This window comes from Lissotriton vulgaris, chromosome 1_1, assembly GCF_964263255.1.
Source record: "Lissotriton vulgaris chromosome 1_1, aLisVul1.2, whole genome shotgun sequence".
NCBI lineage: Eukaryota > Metazoa > Chordata > Amphibia > Caudata > Salamandridae > Lissotriton > Lissotriton vulgaris.
In genome coordinates, this window is record NC_141685.1 from 1,082,343,732 (window position 1) to 1,082,349,731 (window position 6,000).

The following is a 6,000-nucleotide window of genomic DNA, read 5'->3' on the forward strand; positions in this document are numbered from 1 at the left end:
GGGGCGTCAAAGCTGAGCAATCAGGGTGCAACAACGTTTATTTAAAAAGTCTCATTTTGTGTCGGCGCCATTTTGGGCGAGGTCAGGCAAGTCCCAGTATAGTCAGATTGCCTCCGCTGACTCGTAGTAGGACCAGAACCTTCCGTTGGTAGTTCGAAAGTTTTTCGCAATGTGGTAACAGTCTAACAATATGGACCATCAGTCAAAGAGTGGGGAGGGCGGCAACAATTTTCCTACCGGGTCATTCTGGTGTTCCACCGGAACTGAACAAGTCTGTACCTTGGCTGTATTTTAGCCATTTCCATACTGAGGCTGGCGCTGGCAGGAGTGCGCCAATGTCGCGGTTCCCAGTGAGGGGGACGGGGGCGCCCATGCGGAGGGGTCGGGGGGCCCCCCGGCTCTCATAGAATCTTCAAAGTTGAGGAGAGAAGGCATGGGGCGTTGTGCCCGTCCTGGGCAAAAGACCGCTTTTCGATGTTGACCCTCTTTAAGCAAGAGCGTTGGGGTGTCGCTGGAAGCCTCCACCTGGAGGGAGGTGGGGGAGGCTCGTTCGCGCTGCCTCCCCCTTCCAGCGACCCGCACCGTTCTTTGGCTCCGGCACTTCGGTATTGGCCGTGCCGGCTGATGAAGACGGGGGGGGTCGGTGGCTGAGGCAAGACATCCCCCCTTTTTCTGACATGTGGCGGAACTACCTGAAACTCTCAGGCGTGGTCATGTGGCGGGACTATCTGCAACTCTCAGGGTTGTCCGACCTCGCCTTTGCTCCGGTCCTCGACGATGGCCAGATCAGGCAAGAGAGGGGGCGGGGAGCGGTCGGTGGCCGAGGCAAGACAGCTCCCCCCCCCCCCCTTGGCCTGCAGGGCAGCAGGAGAGGGGGAAAAGGGGAGACCTCCATGATTCCTCTGGCCGTCCGCCCTACAGCATCCCCTTCCGACTGCGGCCAGCCGGGCCCTGCATGCATCGAGGCCTCGCCTTCCGGATGGGCGTAACCGCGGACCTGTTGCACTTCGGGAGCTTCCGGAATGGGGGTAGGTACCTATTGGTTTGTTCCTATTTCATGTGACCGTTATTTGGGCGTGGTGGGCAATGAGGCAGACATGTTTGGAGCAGGAATAGGCAATGGAGCCTAGCTACCTCGTGGCTGTCTTGCTGTCAAACCTTTCGCCATTTTATATTTCTCATTACGAATTATTCCTAATGTTTCTTATTTTTAGTGAAGTCGGAAGCTCATCAGGGGGTTACTGACTTAGCCCGATTTCTTTTTATTTTTCCTTCTTTTCCTTAGCGTGTTTCGAGCTAAAGTTTTCTGTTAGTAGGGTACGGTGATCACTTCATTTTTATATGTCCTTTCACTAGGGGTACTCCTGGACGGACCAGGTGAGTTACCTCTAATAAATGGTCCGGGTTGGAACTAGATTATCAACCAGAGGGGAACACATATCCCTTTGTTAGGGCATCATCCTGGATGGACCAAATGATGTACCTCCACTTACTAGGGTAGCCTCCTGAACGGACCAGATGGGTTACTTCTAATAAATGGCCAACGGGTGGGGGCATGTGTCCTCCATTAGGGTAGCCTCCTGGACGGACCAGGTGAGCTACCCCCCAAATAATAGTCAATCAGTGGGGAGTGGGTAGGACTGACGAATCATAAAGGGGCATAACCTACCCTTTACTGCTTGCAAAGACTAGTCAGAATATTTCTATTCCACGTTGTTTGCAAACAGAAAATACCTCAAACAAACAATTCCTTGGACAACAATGTCCAGTCAATCAATCAATCAGTGGGGAGAAAAAACAGGCATGACGGATTACAACGGGGACAAACGTCTGCATTACCTGCCCTTCGCTATCTGCAAAGGGAGACAGAATATTTCTATTCGTCGCTGTTTGTGGACAGGGAAGATCTCAAAGAGCAACAATCGATTATCTAATCGATTTCAAACAATCAGTGGGGAGAAAAGTAGGCATGACGGATTACAACGGGGACAAAGGTCTGCATTACCTACCCTTCTCTATCTGCAAAGAGAGACGAACGTTCCTATTTGCCGCTGTTTGCAAACAGAGAATGTCTCGTTCTCAAGAAGAGAACCAATATTTCAAGTAGCAACCAAAGCTAAATGAACCAATAACCAAACAATATCAGTATTCAAATACCGATTCCAATACAATCAATCAAACAATCAGATGGATAAAACCATCCTACCAATCAGGCGTAAAACGCCCTACTTAATCTTACCCGGACCGGACCATACGGACAGTTCTTTATCTTCCTCCTCCAGCGCCCGATCGTTCTCTTACTCCATGCAGCATTCCTGTGGGATTCCAGTCAGGACAATAGGTCACTTCGAGAGAGGTCCATTCAGAATCGGTGAAGTTCATTCGATCGGCAGCCGGACGAGGGCCCTCTCAAGGCAGGTATACTCCGATCATTTAGATGTTCACTTCTTCGTCTGGATCTCTCTTACTGGACCTTATGTCACTGATGGGCCCCGCGTTGGGACGCCAATTGTCGAAAGTGAGCCCATAATACTATCGATACCCGGGCTGCTGGGGCAAGTCGCCTCTTAGTTCCCATTCTGAATAGTTACCAAATAAAGAGTCGGGCGCTGGAAGCAGGAATCACAAGAACAGGATTTATTACTCATGAGGAGAGCCTGTCATTTCGGACACGAAACACAGTGTCTGTCGGGAGGTGCTCTAACAAGTGAGCTGAGACATCGTCTTTTATACTTTACAAAACACTTGGCATTACAATCAGGACGTTGTGACACAAAGGAAAGACATCCCCATAATCCTCGTGTCAATCCTATCCCACATATGTTTACAATAGAGACCCTTGAACTGTCGATAAGAGAAGGGGCAGTGACGCAGCTGAGTGTTCTGCTGATTATTAGGATATGTGCGTCTGATCGTATCCCAAGGGGTGGGGAAGCCAGGATCAATAGTGGGTTCTTTGAAGAGGAGTGACTCCATACAATAAGGGGCAATAAACAGTTTCTTCCGGCTTAGGCGTTGGCCTCGGACATGTGTGGACAGTCCATCGCGGAGGGAGGGTTTACTAACAGAGGGGTTATTCATGAAAGGAAAGGAGGTGCTGGTCAGGTGCGGCCGTGACTCCCAAGGACAGGGCCTTGCAGAAGAAGGAGGTTTATGACTTGTCCATGCGAGGGAGGAGGGGAGAGCCAGGGTGCGCACAGGGACAGAGTCTTATGACCCGCACATGAGAGAACGGGGGCAGTCAGATACCGCTGGGGGGTTAGGTCAGCTGAGGCAAGGGATGCTTCTTCAAGAAGGAATGGGGGACTTTGCGTGGGTCAAGCAGGAAGGTTGTTTTTCGTAGCAGGGTCGCGCAGAGGGAGAGGGTTTCATGATCTATACATGTGAGAGGGGGGGGGTTCAAATACGCGCAGGAGGGAAGCCGGGGATTCCGATGAGCGGGCAAAAAGGCCATGGTGCCTAAAATGGCTATCCGGTATATGTGGGCACGGGCTTTTACTGGCGGAGTGGTGTGGTTAACATACAGGGAAGGGAATGGGAAAGGGCAAATGAACACTGCTTATGTATATCACTTTTCCTAATTTTCCACATGTTGAGCCAGTTTCTAAGTCCTCCTTTTAAACACAGTCATGTGACTCTGTGTTGTCAATGGATGCATGCTGGTTAATGTAGTATCCACTACATTTTCATCACCAGTTTGCACCATTTTGCGTTAAAAATTGTACAAGGACACAAAATGGTGCAAACTGGTGATGAAAATGTAGTGTATATATATACTCTCCTGTATTATGAATTGCTGCTTTGTATTATGATGCTGCACTTGGCAATATGCACTTTAAATTTTCTAAAGCTGCTACTAGGAGACGTGGGTATCTTTTGTTTGCACAAACATTTTGCTAAAAAAGAATGGAAATGGACATGCACATCAAGAAGGTCAGAACCAAGTTACGGTCTCAATGCAGCTTAACAAAAGGTGCAGTGGGAAACATATGTAAGCCCACTCAAAAAACTCATCACAACTGATGACTTAAACAGGGAGGGCTGATCAGGCAAATGCTGAAAAGTTGGAATGGCTAACAAATAACCTTTAACAGTGCCCACGATAAGGCCTCGCAGGGCTAAAGTTAGGACAAAAAGAAATTATATCAGATAGTGAAGTCTACAACTGCTTAAACCGATGGTCCTAACACCAAACCATAATTTGTATAATGCACAAAGTAAGTAGACTACATGGATGTGTTGTGTGCCATCAAGATGACACCAATAACCTCTATGGCAGGCCAAAGCCACACAACAGGCTCCACTTAATCTCCACGTGTGGAGGTATAGGTTGTAGAGATTCTGTACCGACGCCATGTTTGGTACAGCAGGTCCACCTAAAAAGGTAGATGGAGCACAGCAGAAAAGCTCAAGCTCAATTGCTCGAAATACCACACTCACTGAGTCCAGTCCAGGGTTTTCTGGATGATCCGAGCCAGGTCTTTCCTGGCCTCCTTCAGAACACATGGAAACAGTAGCAGAAGTGAAAATGATGAAAGCACACTGGAGTTACACGGAAGGCGGAATGCATCTTCCAGTGAGCCTTGAGGTGGAATCTCTTGAGTACAAAAAGGCTCACCAGTGAGTGTTGGACTTGTTCCTTTCTGCAGGGTAATCCCCAAACTTTTTGCCTTCACATTTCCGTTTTCTTTTTTCTTTCAATTTTTTTGTTTAAGGATTTTAGTGCAAAACAATCGGTTGGCATATATACATGAGCTGAGTACAGTTTACTCAATGTGATCATGTAGTGTTTTACAAATATCTAGGTGGAATAAGACAATTTTACGAGAGCTCAATAAGGTAACAATAACTTAGTTGCTCAACCGAGTGGTGGGAAAGTGAATGAAAAATGATAAAAAAGAGAAAAGGATCGGGGTAGATCAAAAGAGAAAAACAAAAACAGGTAGAGGAGAGGAGGGAAATATCCAGTTACTGGGGTAAGAGGCCTGCCAAGACTAGATAGGCAAGTCAGCAAGACTGTTAGAGGACATTAACATCTCAAGTATAGAGCAGACCAATGTGGACGTGATGGACTAGCTAGGGAGGATATAGTCATATTGTATCAAGGAAGATTGATCAATCCCAGCTATCTGTCAAGGCTATTCCTTAGGGCCTAGCTGGCCAAAATCCAAGGGTATTGGGTAGATAGAATGGAACATGCGCCCCTAATGTATTTCAGCCATTCCCACCATGTGTAGATGGATGCATTCCCCAGTGATATCGAAGAAGAGAGAATGGTTTTATGAGTTAGGGTAAACATTAAATCTACTAGGTGTAGTCTGTCTCATTGTAAGCCCATTGTATGTGATGGGCTAAATGCACCGCAAATGGAGAAAGAAAAGTTCATAGGGAGGTTAACATGAAAGATGGTGTCAATGGTGTTGTGAATTTTAGTCTAAAAGTCATGTAATTGAGGATATTCATACATCATTTGGCAGAGAGCCGCATTTGCGGAGTTACAGCTCTCAACTATCAACTATCTTTGTTGATGAGACCTGCTGTGACTAGGGAATCAGAGTCCAGAATGATCTTTGTAGAATATGTAGTTTGGTCTGGACAAGATGAGGTATAATTTTCTTGGTGAATGGGAAAGCCCATTAGTTTGGCCAGTCAATGTTGGGCGGGTTGGGTAATTCGTCTTGTGACCAGTCTTTACACCATTTCGGTTGAGTGACGTCACATAAAGAGGTAGTCATGGCTCTAAGCCTGGCATACACCTTAGAGGCCATGTGTCCGCCCTGTTTGAGTAGTGTTAAGGATATTGCAAGCAAGGCAGTTCTAAAAGGAAAGGCTTTGTTTTTGGAAATAGCTGCTTTAATTTTAAGGTTTAAGGAAGCGATACCAAAGGGGATAATGGACGGAGCGTTTGAGCAAATCAAACACTCACCCCCAGTCAACTGATCTGGGTTTAATCCATCACCATTCTTTAGCTCACTCCACCACTCCAGTTCAGACATGGCC